Below are 23,013 nucleotides of genomic sequence, written 5' to 3'. Positions count from 1 at the left end.
TGCAGTGATTTCTAGCTTTCTTATATTTTTCCAGATTTACGTCGCTCGCATTACACTTATATTTAGCTTTAGCGGCGTTCTTTTTATTTTGCAAGGATTTTACGTCATCTGTAAGCCAAGGAGCAGGAAGATGCTTAAATCGGACTGGTCTAATAGGCGCGTGTACGTCGTACAATTGGTTCAAAAAGGAATTGAAAATTGCAACCCGATCATCAAGAGATGGTGCAAGCAAAACTTCTTGCCAGTCAATTTTAGCTGCATCCTCTTTCAGACGCTCTAAGTCCATACCAGCAAAATTACGTTGCAGAAGAATTTTAGGTTTAATTTTAGGAGGTTTAATCTTGTAAGATAGGAAAATAAGGTCGTGATAAGAGAAAGCTGCAGCAGTGCATTGACCATGCTTTTGAACATAATCAAGAGAAGAAACAAGAATAATATCTAGAAGGGAAGGAGTACAATTTGGAAAGAAGTGAGTCGCGGAGAGTGGGAGAATATTTAAATTAGATGCTTCAACCATGGAGCTAAAACGAGTAGAGCGGACGTCATTTCTTAATAAACACGTGTTAAAGTCGCCCATAATAATTGCGTGCTTATATAGGGGTACGTATTTATGTAAAAGATCATCGAGAGAAGAGAAATACTCGATCGATGAACTAGGATTGTAGTATACCCCTAGCAAAACTTTAGTATGAGCGAAAACTACTTCTATCAAAAGGTGCTCAGCATGGGGATTAGCTTGACACTGCGACTGGTCAATAATATTAAATGGTAGGTGCGAGCGGAGATATATTGCTACACCACCTCCAGTGCGTCCAATACGATCGTTTCGTACGAGGTGAAAACCTGGAAGGGCGTATGAGGTAGAAGGTAAGCAAGGCTTCAACCATGATTCTGACACTAAGATTGCATGTATGTTCTTATTTTCAAAGGACGATACTAAGTCGGGATAATGTGCAGGAATACTCTGGGCGTTAATATGTACGATGTTAAAATTTTTCAGTACGTCTGAGAAGTGAGAATCGAGGGTTTCGCTTAAAGTAGGAATACTAAGAAGACTGTCGTCACTATTCAATCCATGGGAAGAAGAAGACATAGAAAAAAATGTGTCGTCGTTGTCATCATTAATCATAATATTAAAAATACTATCAATTATGTATGTATACAGATATATTAAAATTTATGTATATGTAAATATTTAAGTTAATAAATAAAATAAATATAGATATATATATATATATATATATATATATATATATATATATATATATACAATTACAATACTAAGTCCATAAGCCCACCAGCTACTTGAAGAATCAATTTACAGTAAGAGAAAAACAAAAAAAAAATTTTTTTTTTAAAAACACTTAAAACAATAATTAAGTCTAAAGTAAAAAAAAAAAAATTAAATTATTAAGACATAAATGGAACATTACTATAATTAAAATTATTCTACAGTTATACAAAAAAAGAAAAAAAGTAAAGTTCTATAATTATCTATCTTTATACCTACTATGAAGTGTGCAAAATTACTTGCATCCAAATCATAACTGTCAATTGTCATTGTCATTGTAGTGCAGGTTGTCATAATCTACATTTGACTTGCGTGAATAATAAAAAAGATAATACATAATAAAAAATAAAAAAAAGGGTACTTTACGCTAAAAATAGTTGAAAAAAGGGTAGATATAGATAAGGATAGATACTTAAAATTCTGTAGAATACATATTCTATCTACCCGCGTTGGAGCAGCAGATGGAATTGACTCCTAGCCTTCTCAATTTAGGGAGTTAGTGTATCATTTACAGGCTATTACTTTTCTTTTTTTTTTAATAAGAAACAATTTAAAAACATACAAGATCAAAAGCGTAACTAGCCTCATCCTGTAACACACTCCAAAATACCTCTATAGTAGAGGTATATCGACTAACCGAAATTATTCCATTGGTTCTCCTCATAAACCAACCGACCAATCAGTGCAACGCTTAATACCAAACAATAATATTTTTTCTGACACATTGATATTACCTTAATTAAAATCGAACAAAGGTGTAATACACTTATTAAATTCATCTGACGCGAAGTGTATTTGTAAACGGAAATCTCGGTACAACGACCCCGACGTCTCAGATACAGAGAGCTTTGGCACGTAAACAAAACGAAATTAGATAACTCACGTTTTATACGAGATGTAATTCGTTCAGGGCGTTCTTTCGGTTTTTCATTTAAAATTAGTTGGCAGACTTGCAAATGGGCCGCTGATAGTAAATGAACCGCCGTAGACATTGGCACTTTAAGAATTACTTACACCGTTATGTATCGACAACGTTGGAAACTAAGACGTTATGTCCCTTATGCCTTTAGATATAACTAAGGAGATATAGGCTAAAGAAAATGTGATAAGTGTATATTCGTATATTTTAACTTTTATATTGAATTTCTAAGATTATAAACCAAATGATAGATAGTGTGCATAAAACAAAGTGAATTTGAGTGTCTTTGCTTTTTTGTCATCTGTGCTAAATTTTGTGACAATCCATCTAGCTTTTGAAATCAGATATATGAACGTGATTGAAAATAATTAAATGATAGCTAAACACAACACACAAACAAGCGCGCAAAAGATTTAGTTAAATCATTTAAATTAATCGTTTGGCATTGGAAGCGTACCCACATCGTATATAATAAGATTCAAAAATGAAAAACACTTTATGGGTGAATATACGCTATTTGCATTTCAAAGGTCTATAGACAATTTTTATGTTAAACTTATTAAATTATTGTTTTTCTTTGCTAAAACGATAAATAGCATGGTCTTTAATCTGGCCCACATAGTCTATTCACAATAATTGTTTAATTTAAAGCATTGTTAGATTAAAAACAGTAAAAATGTATACTCCTTTGGCCTGCCCATTAATGAGTTATAATTATTTAATGGCAATATATTTTAAATACGTATGCAAATAAGATTTATTTTCAAATAGTCACAAACTTTTATAAACATCGAAACATATTTATTTAAAATACACTGTAAAAACATTTATTATTATAAAAAACAAATACTTATTTTCATGTCATGTTACAAATACGTCACTTCATCTGGCAAAGTTTTAAAGAAGAAAACTTTTATTTAAAATCGCCGATTTATGTTTTGTCCTTTAATTACTCGCGTACAACAGTGTGAAGTTAGAAGCATGCTAACGGTCTTTTGCAAAACTTAAATAATATTACGTCAATTTGCGATTCACTCTCGAAAAGCGTGCTTGTGCCAGTCGTTGGAGTATTTCCTATGGTAAGCATATTTTTTTGTATTTTATTGTTACAAGTATGTTTATTTTCTCAATACAAGGTTTAATGTGTGTAGATGTTATATGTTACGACAAACAGTGGTGCGAAAATGGGGTGATATTGTTTTTGAACATTATTTACGATTTTGTCACTTCTCTGGCGTCACTTCTGTGGCATATTTCGTGCCAGAGGAAATACATGAACGCCAGAGAAATGACGAAATTATGTTTTGTTATATATCTAATGTGTTAAGGCTTTATTTTATTTGCTCAAGGTACTGTAGCATAATCAGACATCATGGTGAATGTTAAAAGAAAGCAAACAAGAGAAAAGAGGTTAGAAAAAAAGCGACAAGCTGTAAGATTACGCTATCAAAGAATTAAAAACGATCCAATTAAAAGAGCAAAATTAAAGAAGAAAATGAAAGGCAGCAATATCAGAAGAAAAAAAGAAAAGGGACAAATTAAGACCATACATGATATGACTGAAAGGGAACAAAGTGCAATCAGAAAAATATGGAGAGAGAAGACTAGAAAGCATAGAGATCGCGTGAAGCTACGATCAACTAGAAACTTTCCAGTAACACCACCAAAGTCTGATAATGAAGACCAACTTCCACTTCCACAAAACAATATCTCTTTGGCTGCTAAAAAGCGATCAGAAACTCAGTGGAAACTACGAAATAAACTCATAAAAAACAAAAAATGAAATCAAAGATTTACGTCAAAAGATGAGTTACTATAAAAAGAAACTACTGCGCATCAAAAAACAGGAAATCCAAACTCAAAAGTGTGCGATCTTTTACAAAGCAATAGTAAAGACAATGGAATGGAATGGAATTACCATGAAGCTGGCCATGGCAAAGGAGCTCCAGATGGTATCGGAGCAACGTGTAAACGAATCGCTGAAAAAATTGTTGCTTTAGGATCTGACATTACCACCATCAACGACCTTGCTACCGAATTAGATAGAAATTGTCCCGGCATTCAAATATTTGTGATAAACAAAAAAGAAATTGATTTTCAAAAGAAGATCATGGAAGACAATAAAGTAAATATCAAACCTTTTACTGGTACACTAAAAGTGCATCAAATACGAGGAAACTATTTGAGCAATATGCTTAACATGAAGAGCCTCAGTTGCTTTTGTAGCATTTTTTGTCCCTATTTCCATTTAGGCGACATTAAATACCCCTTCGAAAAAAGCAAATTGGATGTTGCTGCAGTATATACTGATTCTGAGGAAGATGTACCAAATGAAATGGTTGCGCAAACGTCTAGTCATCTGATTAATTCATCTGAAAAAGACAATACAGACACTCCTTTGTCTGTCAAGAACGAAGATTTTGTTCTTGTGGAATACCAAATTAATAATAAAAAATATAAATATGCTGGTGTATGTTCGTCAGATTTTGATGAAGAGGAAGGAGACATCAGGGTTACATTTTTAAAGGTCTCCAATTAAAATGGTACTCTTTTTAAATTAAACGACAATGACATGTTTGATGTTAAATAGGAACAGATCTTGACCATATTTCTAGTGCCAAATGTATTTATGAAAGGCTCACAGAATACTCTACAAGTTTGAAAAGCCAGTTGATGTGTTTGAAAAGTAAATTGTTCAGTATTAAAATTTTTTCATTTAATTTCGCGAAAATTGTTAATTCTGTTTTTTACAAATAATGAAACAGTTCATGTATACTGTGGACTGATAATTTTTAAGTTGATTAAATAGTCTCGAGACTGACAGGTGTATGATTAAATAGTACTATTGTTTTGTTTTAGAAAAGGAGTTTATATTTTTGTTTTATTTAGTAAGTTGATTAAGATTACAGTGCCTTAAATGTTACAAACATTTAGTTTTTTTATTGTTTTATAATTTAAAAAAGTATAAATTATTAGTAATAGTATTATTTTACTGTGATTTTCATCTCAGGTGAGACTGATAAACAGAAGATACTTCATTCTGTTATTTTAAACTGGTTTTGAAAACTTAAGCATTGAAAAACTATTCATATAATATTAAGGTTGCATTAAGAAATCATCAAGACTGAATGTATCTTTATAATAAAAAGAATATTCTATATCATTTTATATTACTTTTATTTAATATAAGCTACTGTGTGTCACTCTCCTGGTTCAATTGTCACTGCTCTGCCAGTAGTGTCACTCCTCTGGTAACGCATTTTCCTCTGGTACTTATAAAACACAAAAAAATGAGAAATTCTTCTGGCCCCCATCATTACAAATGTAAAAATAGTGTCAAATAGAGAAATAATAAATATGAAATAGATTATATTACTTTTTCTTGTGGGACACAAAAAAATCAAATAGCGTATATTCACCCTTATTCCAGTTGGCAACTAGTACTTTTGTTATTACATATATATAAATGATATGGTTCCAAATCGGAATGTAGTGCCAATCGTAATGAACAAGTAAGATACTCAGTAAAAGAATCAGCCTGTTAATCCCAATGCTCGGTAACTTACTCCTGTCCATTTAGAATAATACACATTTAGTTATACTTTTAAAAAGAAAACATCTTTTTTGGTAAAGTAAATATTGAAATTATTAATCAAACACAATATTTATATCCGTTTTGGTTGTTTACAGATAATGTAAACACACATATTTACATTTGAATGTTTCAAATAAGTCATGTTTGATGTTTCACAATAAATATTTATTCGAAACATTAATCTTTTTTTTTGTTTTAATATTTACATTACAACACTGATACATAAATTGTACATATGTAGTTATATATTAACGTGTTGATATATGTACCGACTAATAACTTTTATGGTGTTGAATATATGAACCAGCTCTTTGATATCGACCATTAATTTTCATTTTTTTTCGACTATTTAAATGAATAGCATTTTGGGCATTTTTAGTAAAATTCGTATCAAAGTTTGGACTAAAAATTTGAACAAATCTGAAAAAAATTCATCCTTAAATTCCATACTTTTGTATGAGAATGAACTTTTTTTATTTGAAGTACCAACTTTATGCGACATCATGTTTGTCATTCACTTTGTATGAATGTCTATTAAATCCTTGAAGCTGCTTTGTCAAAGAAAAACTTTGTAAATCAGTATAGTTTTTTTTTATATGTATTGAAATAAATATACTTCAAATGACAATTTTAAACCCACTGAAGAATAATTATTCAATTCAAATTTAGAACCCCAAATCATGTTTAGGCTTCTTTATTCGTACTTCGCATGTGGAACCCACGTGTGGTATGCCAAATAAACCAGCATTGTTTTTGTTAAAGCAATTACGTTCCATGTTATATCTGTGTGTAGAAATGATAATAGTCGCGTAGGTGTGGGCCTGACCTTTGCTCAGGGTATTGCTAGACAGTCGGCCCGGCACTTAGAAAGGTGTCCAATAATTAACCAGTAGGGCAAGGTTTGTTGCTTTTGTAACACTTTCCACGTAAAAGCTTTCAAGGTGTTCAAACTATATCTTAATGAGCGGTCGTGTTTTGTGACAAGATCGTGTATTGCGGAAGAGGCTAAGTACTGGGTTAATTACTTTGTTAGTATTAGATAAAGGAAACGTTTGACTGTGGCAGTTCAAACATGATTTTCTTTTATAAGGTGTGCTTAGTACTTACTTGTAAATCTTATTTAAATGAAAATACAGACTTAACTCTGAATTTCCTTGAAGAGACACTACGTACAGCAGATAAAACTTAAAATACATTAAATTTATAGATTGTAAATATCCAATCGCTCCTTTTTTGAGAAGTACTGGATTTTTGTCCAACAAATGCAGGTTTTGTGACCACGTTTTTTTTTCATCACACGAGCAAGAGATGAATTGTTGACACAAATTAAGCTCAGTTCAAGCACAGATATTCAGTCGAGATTCATGCGTTCCAACCAATAAGCCACCTGAAACAGCTTAGATAAAATGAATACATACATTATTCTACCGCCAAGGAACCATACAAAGTAGTGTGTTGGATATATTGGAGTGAATTACTTATTACAAGATTGAGGGCCATAATAACTCCGTCTAACGTTCGACAGGACATTGACAGTAATATATGTCTAATGGTTCCTATATACTGATACAGATCACGAGGTGGCCATTTTTCATTTACTGATATCGCTTGAAGAAAGCCATAGGTCTATGTCTTTATAAGAAACTTTAGATTACAGCCAATCAAAACGGGATAATTACCATTTTTATTTTTATTTGATGGAGTTAGATATTTCGACATTATCTACGAATGTCTTGTTCACGAGACTCCTGGTAAATAGCCCGCTATAAACTGTAATTATAAAAATTACCATGATAATTTTAAAACTTTAGATTGTTTTTAATTAACACAAATTCATACGTATTTACCATATTTGGAAATACCATCGGAAGTCATAAACGTTTTGAAGAATGACATTGCAATAACTTAAATTAAAGACACATTGAAATGTGTCACGTCACACGTCCGGGGTAGTGGCAGGTATCGATTGCGGAGGTACAGACGACACAGCTATCGGCAGACACGAGTAGGTAAATGTATTGACCGCCTATCTTCTTTACATAGTACAAAACAAAGTCGCTTACCGCCGTCTGTCTCTATGCCTTGGACCTTTAAAATTATGCAAAGGATTTTGATGCGGCATTTTTTAATAGATGTGATTTTTGTATATATTTACAGGATAATATGGTAATGAAACACTGATAAGTTAGGCATCCTCTATATTTACTCTATATTTTGTATCAGCACTGCACCCGTGCGAAGTCGGGTCGGGACGCTAGTTTAGATGAAGTCGTCACGACGTCGGCTCAGTGCTAGCACGTTTATAAAATTTTAACTCTGTGCCAGCCTGGGCTAGGCACGGACGGCCAAGGTCAGAACGTTTGAATTACGCTAGGCTCGATTTTCTATGCAGTATTGCTGATTCCAATAAATATAACGAATACCTAAAACATGTCCTAATTGTGAAAGTTGAAGAGAGCTGTTCTTTCATTCTATTTTATGTTTACATTAAATCATCGAAATTAAAAGACAAAATGTCTTAGATTGTGGGAGATAATCAATATAAGAATAAGGATACGAAAAAATACAAATTAAATTATAATCTGACAATGAACGCCGATAATTTTGACGTGGAAGAGCGCGCTAACACGAGTGAAGAAATCTACAACATTAGATTAGATGTTTTCATTTTGAGCCTCCTTATATTCATTTTCGTATGTACTAAGAAACTGACTAACTTTTCCAAAAGCTTCTTAGAATATGGCAACTAATCGTAAATGCCGTGTATCAACGTTATTAATCATTATATCTGTTTACGTCACAAGATATTCAGTTATTCGTTGAATACCAAAATCATTATTTAGTTAAATCCAAGGATTTCATGTGGTTTATCGAAGGTTCCGGCACTAAAAAATACCTAAAATATATACCATATTCTTCGACATATCTATAATAAAAAAAACTCCAGGTGGTAAAATTATCTTCATCTTGGATTATCTTCACCTTTTTTTCACGACTTCTTCATCCGTCTGTATACCATTAACTTAGAACGAGTTTCTTCACGCTATCAGTCGGCGATCTGTGCTAAGACAAATATTTGCGATCCTAGAGAACAGTTTCGGAAGCCAGGTCGTTGACCATAAACGGTGTCGCGATACTACAAGTCACGATGACACGGTATTTTCGCACACTGAGGTTTTATTACGAAATAACGTCGATAGATTTCACCTAGATAAAATTGACAATTTCACTGAATAAAACGGCGAAAATAAAGCACTACTACGCCGAATTTGATACGAGCAGTGCAAAACTTACAAAAAAAAAATACAAATAGTACCTCTCCAATTACGAATAAGATTTAAAGGAATGGGTCAATTGTCAACGCGAAAAGTCAGGATCATACTTGCGACTTTAACATAACAATGTGGTCAGTACCCAAATCGTTGCGCCCATTGTGACATTAGACTGGCAATCAATATCTATTAAATAATTATCACTAACGCAAATAAAATATTCATTTGCTCATAATCTCAAATTAAAGTTGTATTAAATCAAATTCCAGTTCCTTTATTGTCTCATGACTTATGAAGATTAAATACTAAATATTGAGGACCGGATCGAGATTCTGATGTCCGATAGGTCATTGACTTTAGGTACATTCTTAAATTCGGATTAACCTGGGTTGGCAAAAAAATCAAAGCGAGAAATAATGGCGTCTTAACACTAATTAAAGATCTGACATTTCAAACAAAATTTATTGAAATAATGTTTGAGCGAACTCTCGACAGAGTTTAGTTTGTTCCATCGCTCTACTTCACTGCTAGTAGAAAAAGGTTATATCTACATGTTCCTACATATGTATACCACATATACACCATATATCACTTCAACTGTTTGATATTCGAGTGTTATAAGGACTGCAACCAGATTTAGTCGTAAGATTGTGCTAACCATATATTACAAGAGAAGTTTGGCAACAGCAATACTAAGCTTTGTTATGTCCTAGTTTAAAGACTAAATGAGCCAGCGTAACGACAGGCACTAGGAGTTTCTTAGTTCCTAAGGCTGTTACCTCATCGACGATATAAGGAAAGCTTAATATTTCCGGTGGCACTTACCATCAGCTTGTCCACATACTCACCCCGTATCTATTTCTATAAAAAAGCCTGGTTGCAAGTAATTATACCAGGGAGGTATTTGTGTCAATTCGTGGTTATAGTAATAAAAATCATTTTAATCATTTTTTAATTGATATTTTTCTATACTTACTATATACTCAAATCTAAGTCTAATCTAACCGCCTCGGCAACTGGCGCCTCCTTATAAATTCCAATTGTAAATTTATTATTAGTTTAGAGCTTTTAAAAGCCTTCTCGGACTAGTGTCCCACTAAAAAGATATTTACAGATAATTTTAGACTATTAACATCGTACCGCAATGTTTTTACACGAGTTCGACGTATCCTAAGAAACGGATTCCGTTCGTAACACAAATTGAAATAGAAAGTGTCTAGAATAATGAATCACCATCAAGTTTTCCAAAGCGTGTCGACTCACGGATATATGTTCGATTTCGTACATCACTTATCGTTTGGCGCGTGGTCAATTCACTAATGCGTTATGGGAAGCGGTGAAGAGCTGATTCTTAGAATAATCTATCAAATAGGGGTTTGATGCGAATTTAATAACGGTATTAACTTTTAATCGAGGTTAAAAAAAGGGAATCCCACACAACACGAACAAAATCTTTAAATTATTAAAAAAACAGATTTTTTTTTTATAATCAGTCCTTCAACTAGTTTTTCAGTAAGGAAAAATTGTGGAATCAACAATTAGCGTCAAATTAGATTACAATGAGTCGAGATGGCCCAGTGGTTTGAACGCGTGCATCTTAACCGATGATTGCGGGTTCAAACCCAGGCAAGCACCGCTGATTCATGTGCTTAATTTGTCTTTATAATTAATCTCGTGCTCAGCGGTGAAGGAAAACATGGTGAGGAAACCTGCATGTGACATATTTCATAGAAATTCTGCCACATTTGTATTCCACCAACCCGCATTGGAACAGCGTGGTGGATATGTTCCAAACCTTCTCCTCAAAGGGAGAGGAGGCTTTTAGTCCAGCAGTGGGAATTTACAGGCTGTTGTTGTAGATTACAATAATGATTTATCTTTAGAAGGTATATTAGGAAGGTACTTTAGGTAATTTAAAGTCAAAATAATGAATAGTAGTATTATGAACACTTACAGTTAATATCTAAATTGCGCCCCAATTGGTTGAACATTTGATTGGAAGTGTTTTCATATTATACGAGAGGATATTATTATTATATAGTACTACTGCTATCTTAATAATAGCGTAATTTCTTCCTTGTCAAACGAGAAAGTATAACTGCCAGTATTAGTATTTACTTATTCTTGATTTTTGCTACATATGACAAAATTTAATATTTTTTTCGTCTTTACGTTCACATCTTTGCAGAGTTTGCGAAAAGCTTGAAAATGTAAACAGGGCGACTATAATGTTGACGTGGTTCTAGGTTTAGAATTAAACATAAGGAACAGGACGCCTTTTTCAGCAATGGAATATATAGGTGCTATTACTTTATAATCCAAAATATGATTGATGTTAGAAATTGATACAGGTAAGCAATTTATCTACAAAATACGAGCCAAATTAAGAGGGAATGCCGACATTTGTATATTTTATAAACTTCTAAGCAGTACTCGTAAGAGCATTTGACACAATATCGTAATGATATGGAAACGCACTTAATATTTATGAACCTAAAAGTCAACACATTCGTTACGTCTTTTTTTATCCAGGAAGTAGCGTCATGAATCTGTCGTCCGTTTTATTGGAGGACAACTCGCCAATGTCTTGGGTATTACCCACAATAATCAGTTACAACTCTTGAACGCAACTGCGTCAACGTCATTGTGGTGACAAATGATTATAGCACACTTGTGATTGGTTACAACTAATTACATTAATTATACAATTTAATTTTTGATCATGCTAATTTGACCAAATTCACTGCAGTTTATATAATAATAGTTTATTAAAGCAATATGCTTGAATATACGAATAACAATGCGTTTCTTGAAAGACCTACAAAAACGATGGGTTTTAAAACTTATTATCTCCTTAGTTTTCGATTCCGGGTTTCCGATTTACCTCAAAAGTATTCAGCTGACTTCTTCAAGAAGAATAAGAGTATAAAATTAAACGTCCCGGCAAATTGAGGTAAGCAAGAAGGGAAGTAATATACTATGATTTTATGTACAAAAAATAACTTCTTTTTGGATATACGAGAATTAATATGTTTTAAATTTTTGATAAACTCAGACTACACACGACATGCATAGACCGTACATGAATATTTATTGTTACATATCTTATCGACTACCAAAAACTATCGACATAAACATTAACAGTCTTCATATGACACTTCTCTGATAGTTTTTCCTGTATATAATTACTAGGGTCTAATTATCTCTTAGTTCACTCATTTGAATCACAAAAATGCGATTCGATTGATGAGAAGACGATAATAATAATTTCTATACCTGCACAATTTGTATTTCCTTTTGATATTTACCTTAACAAAAAAAAACAACCCAACCATTCTGAGGTCATCTTATAAACTGAATTATACGTAAATAATCTTTACCTAATAATTAATTCGAGGATTGAGAATCCGGTAGATAATAATAATCCGGTAGATAATGATAATAATTCGACTAACTCGCAAAACACATGATTTGTTAAAATAGTTTCCGGAGTACCAAAAACACTGGGGGTCGTTTTGTCATTCGTTGAATTATCAAAGAACTTATTATCAATGTAGAACTAAAGAATAATTCAAATAATTTAAAATTAATTAGAATGATGTTTTGATTCTAAATAAAGAATTTCTAAATAATTTGTATATTATTATGCACTTGAATAAATCTATGCATGACCATTAAACGTATTACGATATAATTGACACTATGACGGATATTCTTGGAAAAAACGAGTCTATACTGAGAATATATCAATATTCCCACGGCCCTCGGAGTGATCACATGGACATTCTCTATAATGCGAATAACTTAATCATTATATTGAAGGTTTATCGTCTTGATATCCTAACATTCTTAAATCCTCAAAATGTAAATCAACTCAATCTAAATTGCACACTTGAAAGATTAAGATAAATAAAAACGCACTACTTCTTAAATATTAAGAAATAAAAATTATATCTTTAGGACCATTCAAAATTCTGAAGTAGATTCAAATTGAAATGTACGAAAAATGTTTTGATTTCATGTTTATTATTATTGTTATCAACTTTTCTGCAGCTACCACTCTAGTAGTAGTAGAGTAGCAGTAGATCTTTTGCCAAACAACAATACTCAGTATTGTTGTTTTCCGGATTGAAGGGTGAGTGAGTAAGTGTAACCATGGTCACGAGATAAATTATATGTTAGTTCCCATGATTGGTGACATATTAGCAAAGCTAGGTTGATATTGCTTGCGACGCTAATGTCTATCGGCAGTCATGACCACCTGCCATTAGCTAGCCGATTTGGAGTCTGCCAACTTAAATCATAAAAAAAATTAAAAAATAATCAAAATTACTTGGAAATATCAAACTTAAAACTGCCGTACGATAATGATACATCCCGCCGTCGTCTGTTTCATTAAATTAACGTCGCACTAGCGAATCATTAAACCTACCACAGAAGAATTACACTTCGAAGTTCTCTGCTTTCAATAATACTGTCTGAAAAACATTTCATTTCGAAAAAGAATATAGAAGATTGACAATCACACACAAGTCCCATAAATATGTCATATATAAAATACTTCATGAATGAACAAAACTAAATACAATCCATATGAAAGCCTGCAGCATATTACTATCTACATTCTAGTTTCAAATATTGCAGCAAACTACAAGCACATGTTAGACAACAAAGGAGAGCATTGATGCATGTTCTCTTAATAGTCGTGCTTAATTAGCAACATTAATGGTTCCGAAAGTTCATGAACGGAGCTTTACGAGTTGAACGTTCTGAAATGCACGTTTAATCTTAAACGCTTTAATATCACATTCTTTATTCTATAATAAGATGCTCCGTGTAGGTACGTGACGATGTAATTTGTGCAGTGAGTTGCAAGGAATTCATTAATATGAGCATATTGATACCAATATTTAAGGCGTGAATGTGTGTAGGCAGGTCATAACTGAGTAATTACAACAGTTAGGTGCCCTTGTTTAGCTTACCTTGTAGATATTACGAGATGATTAAAGCAAAATATATTGTATTTAATTTCAGACAAAAACATAGATCTCTGAAATATGAGAAAAAGCGTATACGCTGGATACGATAAACGATAATTTCGTTAAAGAACACTGTCAATAATCGTTTTGTAAAGCACTTTTTTGGATGAGTACAATTATTTCTAATAGACATAGTTGAGATTCGTGTCGTATAGAGACATAAAAATATATTTATATTATCACTCAAGTCGTCACATTTGTGAACCTTACAAGCCAAAACGTAGAGTTCAAAAACCGATCCTATAAATGTAATTTAAACCGTTGCCTTATGTCAAACAACAGAGATCGTACTGATGGATGTTTGCCTGACAGGCACATTTCCAATTAACGTCGTTTACGATGCAACAATCTATAATGCCTAGATTAAAGGCTATACGTCCACAATCACTGTGGATAAGTGTCATGTTGCGAGACTGTGACACAGATTCAGTGGATTGTCAGCGCTAAGCCCATGCACTGATACAGTGCCTAAAACATAGATAAGAACGCTGAAAACGACGGCAACAACTATATTTAAACTATTCATTTTGTAGAAACGATTTATAAATGATTTAATTCAGACCGTTTTTACTTTATTTCCATGGAGTCTGGAAGTTAATTATATACCAAATATCAGACTTCGTTAAGTTAAAAAATATATAAATCGAAGAAAGATCACAGTGGCGTGAGGCAAAGATCACGAGAGGACTATGTCCACCAGTGGACGAATATCGGCTGCTGATAATGATGATATAAATTGTATGCCTTAACCTTCCATTTGAATAAAAGAACATAATGATTATACATACAGTTCTATCTGAGATTAGCGGGTTATATACAGAAAAATGCATTAGAATCCAAATTTTACCATACAAAGATATAAAGGATGATAATAACGCACATATAAAACATCTCGTTTCTGTTTTAAATTTAGTCGACAGGGCAAACTGTCTTTTTTAATTGAGTTTACACGATTACGCGACAAAAACCTCCGTGACACGAATCCTCCCTAGGGTATTCTAACTATAAATACCTGTTAATTGTTTCGTCTAATTGTTTAGCCGTCTGGAAATCTGACATGGGGTGCTTGAGGTTTAAATATAGCGTGTTTGAAAGCGTTATTTGAGAACCCCTTGAGTGTTCGATTTGTGTATTAGAACATTATAAACAAAAATCATTAGCTGGTTAATAATAGAGCGCATGATTTTCTCCCTGTCCCATTGCCATTGTACAGTCCAAGATATTTTTAATAAAGAAAATATAAATCTAGAATTGGTAATTAATTAATTACCGAATACCATAGATACTCAAACTAAAACCGTTAAATAAAAAGTAAGGCCATAAATTGCCTACAGCTAGACTAAGGCTTTCACTCCTCTTACGGAGAAGGGTTCGCCCTGTTCCACTGCAGGTTGGTGGTTAAATTTCTACTGGCACATGCAAGCTACCTTACGATTTTTTGCTTCATCTCCGAATTTCAGATCACAATAAAGACAAATTGAAGCGCACCTTAACTTTGACCTAAAACACTTGTATTATGGAAAATTAGAAGTAACGACGGTACCACAAACACTCAGACCCACGATAACATAGAAAACCAATAATTTTTTTCTACATCGACTCGGTCGCTAATCGAACCCGGGACCTCGGAGAGGTATACCCATGAACTCGACCACGGAGGTAGTCCACAATGTATTAACATGAAAAGAAACAAATATAAAGTTTAGCTACTACACGAAAGCTAAGTTGTTACCATTCATTCATTATTTATTTTACCGTTCAATAGCAATATTATTGCAATTGCGTTCCTGTTCGAAGAATGATTGAGTCACGCTAATTAAAGTAACATGGGTCAACCATCTTCATTCCACAGGCAAGAACCGCTTTAGAGATAAAATAACAGTTACTACAGTTATTTAGTACGGGATATTTACCATGTTTTTAATTTTTGAGCTAGTGGAGTTCACGAGACTCTCTCATTTCCAACAAGAAATTTGTATAAAATAACTGTAATATTAAAAATAGCCATGTTCATTTAAAATCTCATATAAAATAAGAGGTATTTCTCTTAGTCTATGGTTTTATTACTCGGAGACTCGACTGTATGTTTAATGTTCTTAAAATAGAAAATTACTCTACTAAATTTCAAAACAAATAATTATAACAGCACAAAATCAAGGTGTTACACATAAAATACTATTACAAAGGCAAAACAAGAAATTTAATGTTATTCGTCTTCCTGTGGCATTTTCCACTCAGAGCAGCCCAAATCTCGTAGTCTGTAACAGGTATTATCTGTGGTGTCTAATTTACATTTCAAACCTGTTGCATACTCTTTACCTATTAATAACGAAATTATAATACCCTTATATCCTATAGCTTGCAAAATGATGCAGTTTTAGAATTAATATGAAATGCAAAATTCTCTTCGTTTTTTTTTTATTATTAGGTATTATATATATTTGTATGCAACGTTAAAAATCAAAATCAAAATAAACATTATTCAAGTGGGCTTTTACAAGCACTTTCGAATCGTCTATTAACAATTAAGTGAAGCTACCACCGGTTCGGAAAGTAGGTTCTACCTTATTCTTTCATGTTAGTTAATACAATTATTTAAATTAATATATCCTGCCTGGAAGTCAACAGGCATTAATTCCACGCTTTTTTATCATGTACAAAATATTGTATCGAATAATCATGAAAAATCATGTACGGTAAAGTTGTTGGGATCAGGTTTATTTAGTTATAGCATAAACATTTCGAATATTTTTTTTATACAAAACCTCTCTAGGCAAGATAGTTTTAAGGAATTAAAAAGAAAATAATAAATTGAGTAATTTTATAATTAAATTTTTGATTCGTGGTCACTATAACTGCTTATTGATACTATTATCGAATCGTGTAATAACGTAAGATATCCTGAACGATTTCCAATCACGGTGGCTAACTGCGTAGGAGATATAATTACCATTTATATTAAAGTTATTATTACAATACTGGAGTGTATGCCCTACCCCAAATGCATCCTCTTAATCTCTTAGTCCTCATATTCGTATACTGTTATTATACGATGGAACGGCACTTCAACTGTGTTGTGACTTTCCAATCGTGAGACATAAGAGACAGAATGGCTTGATATGCTTTCCGGGAATGTAAATACTATCTGCATCTTAAATCCTTGGTGGTGGTAGGTTTTAGTGCAAGCTTGCAAGGGTAGGTACCAACTACACATCATATTTAGTTCCACCAAACAGCAATATTGAGTACTGTTGTGTTCCGGTTTGAAGGGTGAGTGAGCCAGTGTTATTAAAGGCACAAAAGACGTAATATCTTTGTTCCCAAGGTTGGTGGCGCATTGGTGGCGCATTTGCACGCCTGCTGAGCTATATCTTAAAAAAATTACTCTACTACTGATAACTGACTGACTGAAAAATCTAATAGCATCTATTAAATTAACCAAAACCGGGGGCATCCATGTAACCCGAATTATACGTTACTAGACCTTAGTGACAGTTCAATCTTTATATATATATATAATTACATATGCAGTTTATGAGATAGACTTTGTGTAGGTGTTAAAGCAAATTTTTATGTACATTATTTTAATGGATAACGATTTCGCACAGCTGGTCAAAGAACTCCACATATGTACCCAACAGCTGATCGAATGTAATGAAACGATACAAACAATAACAGACTTTATTTTCAATCAATATAATACATATTTGTTTGCCGAGTATTTTATAAATATCGAAATTTGCGATCAGAGGGGTCCTAACTCACCCTATGTTTTGATCGTAAATTGGAATAATTAGTCGGCCACAGATCTCTGGCGTTGATAATGGCACGTGTCTAAAAATAAACAGTTTTATATATATGTATATGTAAAATGTTACTGGATTTGCTTTGCGTATATTTTTTTCATTTTAAAAGCACACCTATCTTTTTTTAATATACAATTGTCCCAAGTACGCAATACGCGATGATCTTTGGATGAGTTTTAAATAAAACATAGAAATAGTTTTAGTTTAAACTCAGGCTCGACATATGTTATTCCTGTCATGGGAATTTTATCCACATGGGGTCAAGAAACCGTTCTTTCATATCACATATCCACAGGAGTAAGATCGCTGTCATTGATCATAATTATAAGATTTTTAATCTCAATCCTGTTAATACTTAATTTGTACAAATCTATCAAATTTTTAATTAGGTAATTGAAAGTTTTCAAATTTTATAATTACATCATAATATATTTTTTTACAAATTACATGATACTATAAAAATGTGCACATTGACTTCATCTGTATCGTCAACTTTTTTAATTTGAAAAAATACGTACGCTTAAGGTAATGTCAAAAACAATCCCAATCTAACATTATAATTTGTCCGTTTGTGCTTTTTCACGGAGCAACAAACAAATGACTATTTCTACAAATACAGTTAACCTGAGAGTGACGGGTTATCTTTATTCAAGACGATGCAAGTTTGAAGATGCCGATAGCTTTTTAGCAGTTATATTAAACGTATTATGTGTATCTGGGGTAGTACAGTTATTTCTAAGTATTAGATAAGTTAGATCTGAGCAAAAATAGTTACCGATATGTTGCGACGTTAAATAATGGAAACTAACGAACAATTTCGCTTTCATAAAATTAGAAAAAAAAATAGATCTTAGGGATTTGTCACAACTCCTAAAAATAGGTACATTTCTGCCATGATTTATCATTGAATAGACACGTGATTATCGTATTTTGCTTGATCTGATATTATGTGTAAGCTGATACATAATTGTAATTCAAGTGTAAAAATTGCTTTAATGCTTTTAATTGCATACTGTGCATACAATTTACAAAGTTCAATCGTAGGAAAATTACCAGGCGTAAACAGGCTCGTTTGCATAACGTAGTCGCGACCTACAACACCAAAAAGTATTCGGAATGCAAGAAAAACTTAATGATGTTCGTAACGCGCAAACGCCTTTAACTAACGATTATATTGAATTCCTCTTGTCTCTTAAACACTGATTCGAAGGGCAATTATTAGTCATCCAGTATAAAACTTCAATATCAAATGAATACATACAAAATATATGCATTGAGTATCAAAATATACTTCATTCAAGTAAGCTCGTAGAAACGCTCATTTGAATAATTATTTTATAAGGATTTTAAAGTTAATTTCAAAACGCAATTCCATTTTATTTCAAATACTAATTGTCAACCGCGGCTTCGCTAGCGTTTTAGGGATGTGTTGGCAAAGCCTAAGAACTCCTTGGTGTTGTGTTGAAATTTGCTTCACAGAAGTTTGGTAGTGAATGACAGACAGAGTTACTTTCACATTTGTAATATTAATATACAAGTATAGATTATCTTAATTTAAATCAAAAGAATATCCAGCGCAATATTTTCGCTGCACGTATATGTCAATGTTATTTCTTTATCAGCGCTTCAGCGGCTGGATTTCTAGCTTCGTAGCCAAAACGGCTATTTGTATTAAAGTTAATTTGGCAATGTTCTAACTCCGGTGCAAGAGGGTGAGTCTTGCACCCCTCTTTTAGCCTCGCGTGCGGTTCTGTATAAATGTTGCTGCATTATGAAGATTATGTTACTTCTATATTTTGAGTTTGTCTATAGTAATATTATAAACGCGAAAGTAACTCTGTAGCTTTTTTTCCATTCAACAGAATTTGATGAGATTTAGTATGAAACCTTTATGCCTAACATCTGACGCCTAACTACTAAAACACGATCGAAGTCATAAACGACTACTAGTGTTAACTTAAACTTGTCTAATATAAAATAATAGTCTAACAGTAATATAAATATCCAAATAATCAGCTTTTCTCTTTTAAAATAAAAAAATATAGCAAATTTTATTGGTCCCATTTGCCACACAACATTATGCGTGAAATTTAAATTGTTATTATTTTATTCGTACTGTAGTATGTCGGTAATAAAAAGGTTTGTTTACAAAGAAAAATTCTTTAACGTATTATTCCGAAATTATATTAAATAAAAATGACATCAAATCTAATCCAAAAATTCGTATAAAAAATTGATAAATTTAGATAAATTTTTAACCCTAAAATACAAGTCATTTAAAACTACATTTTAAACTAAAACTTTTTCAAAAACGAATTTCGTAACTTGAAATATTCCGCAATGTTTTAACTCATATTTTACCGGAGTAATTTGTGAAAATGTGGCGGCAATCAGCGTTACTCTCACCGTGGCTTACATGACGACATTACATACATTTTAATCTATATATTTCATATAAACCCGTTCCGATACAGACTTCGCACTGTTAATTTATTTTTATAACTTTCTTTTTTTTTAATAGATCGAGGCTAGATATTCGAAAAGTTGACAGTCTCTGTATTCCAATAAGCTCTGAAATAATTATAAACAGCAGAAACGATATCATCCGACGAAATCAGATTGTATCTCGGCAATTTAGATTGTTAATATAACGACTGCTTTCCATTCTAGTAAGGTTATATCTCTTAAAGTAAGATATATCAGTCTCACTGTGTTATATTATCTACATATTAAAGTTTCTCGTGTCTTTAAAAGTTACTTAGATTTCGTATTAAGTCAGAGCGTTTAATCGTGATCGTCGTGATCGTGGAAGTCAGTATCATTAGTGAATTATTTTATTAAATAATTACTCAGAAAGAATACATGTCTTCGATCATAAAACAACAAAATAAAAACTTTTTTTTTTGAAGAATAATTTTGTCTCTGGTATGAATTAAAGAAGGTCTATAAGATTATTTGTGAGTCAAAATGGCGTTCGCCTCCTTCAATATCCCATCAGCGGGAGTCTGCGTGAGTCTGCGGGATGACAGGAAGCTTTCAACTGATTGAAACAGAAAGGGTGCCACGGGACGCCGTCGCAAAGGGATGCCTATTTCCGAGCGCTACCTATAAGGGTCACTATCCACATAAAAAAATCTCTCGCCAGCACGAATTAAAAAAAAATTATTAGTGTTTTCTACAGAATTATAATAAGGATTATCTATATTTTTTTATTCATGATGATGATTCAGAATTGATTGTTAACTGGATTAAATTTCACAGGTACCATTAAAATTTACACTGTTGATAAACGTTGAAAATAGAAACTCTTTTGAAGGACCTTTACATAATAAAACTAACAATAATAATGATGTCCTGACCGATTTCGGCTGCGACGTGGCCACCGTCGTCTCAAGGGATACCACCTAACTACGCAGGACATATAGTATGTGCATACAAATATATTCATAACCCGATGGCAAATTCGACATGAGCCCAAAGAGTTCACAAGCAGGACCAGCGGCTTTAAGTGGTTTCCGAGGCATGAGATTGTACACTTCGAACTTAGAGATTTGGCGCTGTTACCGAGAATCTTGCGTTCGACCTGGCGTTCGATCTCAGGACTTTGGGACTAACGAGACCAAAATCTAACCAAACCTACCACTGGTTCGGAATCTGGATTCTACCGAGAAGAACCGGCAAGAAACTCAGAATTTACTTTTTTCAACATTTAATAATTTGTCAGTGAAATCAAACACATCAAAATTTATTGCAGATCGCAAAGCAGTTTCAGTGGTATGCAAGGTTTATGACGTTATAGAATACATGTGTTTAGCATCGTTACTTATGAGACAAGCTTCCAGTACTTAGGATGGAAATCCGTATATTACTGGGTAATCTAAGACAACTATATACAGCACAAAGGTTATGTTAAAAATAAGGTTATATTAGCACTAAACCATTATAATTTAATGGCATGAAATAATTATTAAATACCATTTGTAAACTTGTAAAAAAATACTTATATTTTGTATTAATTATGTCATGTGTAAATGCTCTTGGCACTAATAATTACGGTTGTATATTATGACAATATAGTTGTATATGTACTAGGAAAGAGAGCCTACTTGTATATATTTCTGAAAATAAAATGAATTGTGTAATGTGCACTTAAATAACGAATATTTAAAAAATAATTACAAGGTTAAAATAGAAATGTAATTAAAATAAGTAACATGTCAAGAGGTCAGACAATAGTGCAACACAAATATTGCCTACATTTTAAATTTGATTAATATCCCTGTGTGGGAGTAGCATTATTTAAAAGCTCACGTGGGTTGAACAATATGACAGCATTGCATAAGTCTTACTTGACATTGTAGATGTGTATACTTGCCTTTAAACAATATACATATATATAGTACAATTTTTGAATTATATAAATTCTAAATGTGACTTCACATTTTTTTTCTTTTTTCATGTCAATAATTTTAAACGAGGGTATGAATTATCCAAGGAGGTTCAATGAAGATTTATATAAAAAAATAATACATATTTCAATATGTTGATTTCCATTTTCAAACACTAATAGTCACTTTAAGCAGTAATTATGATAGTCATATAAAAACAGATGAAATGAATATTCAGAGTTATATATCATATAAAGATCTGTATGACTTTTAAAAAATAAGTACAAATTTTTGTGGTTCTATGTAATATTATAATATGCTTTGGGTAAAAAAAATGTTATCTATTTAATTTATTACTTTATATGAAAATTAACAAATCATATAATTTTTTGTGAGTATTTTGATAGATTTTTAGTATGCAAAATCTAGGTAATTTTATGTTAAATGTCGTTCTGATATAAAATAAGAATTTTCATTTCTAATAAGTTTTTTAACTTTTTGTTTACCATGTAAAATTACATTTTGTAATTTCAAGCTAAAGTTCTATGTAAGTATCTATCTCTTAAGTAAAATATATTCAGTATAAATGTGCGAAACATTAAAGAACATCTTTTCTACTTAATAATAGATATATATTTGGTGAACACTTTAATTTAATATTCCCTAAAATTAAAGTATTTTTGATACATATTAAATATTTACA

At 32.3% G+C, this 23,013-nt stretch overlaps 1 protein-coding gene and 1 long non-coding RNA gene across 5 annotated transcripts in view; one reads left to right on the top strand and one right to left on the bottom strand.

Annotated features, from left to right (window-relative positions):
• LOC124535779 (mitogen-activated protein kinase kinase kinase) overlaps positions 1 to 23,013 on the bottom strand; it is a 74,492-nt gene that overhangs the window by 50,062 nt on the left and 1,417 nt on the right. The window lies entirely within an intron of this gene.
• Positions 3,022 to 3,948, top strand: LOC124535780. Its single transcript, XR_006966832.1, has 2 exons — positions 3,022 to 3,289; positions 3,560 to 3,948. It is a non-coding gene; the product is annotated as an uncharacterized LOC124535780 (long non-coding RNA).

This window comes from Vanessa cardui, chromosome 15 (genome assembly GCF_905220365.1).
Source record: "Vanessa cardui chromosome 15, ilVanCard2.1, whole genome shotgun sequence".
NCBI classification, from domain to species: Eukaryota; Metazoa; Arthropoda; class Insecta; order Lepidoptera; family Nymphalidae; genus Vanessa; species Vanessa cardui.
The sequence above is the reverse complement of the archived record's forward strand: the minus strand, read 5'-3'. Positions and strand labels throughout refer to the sequence as shown.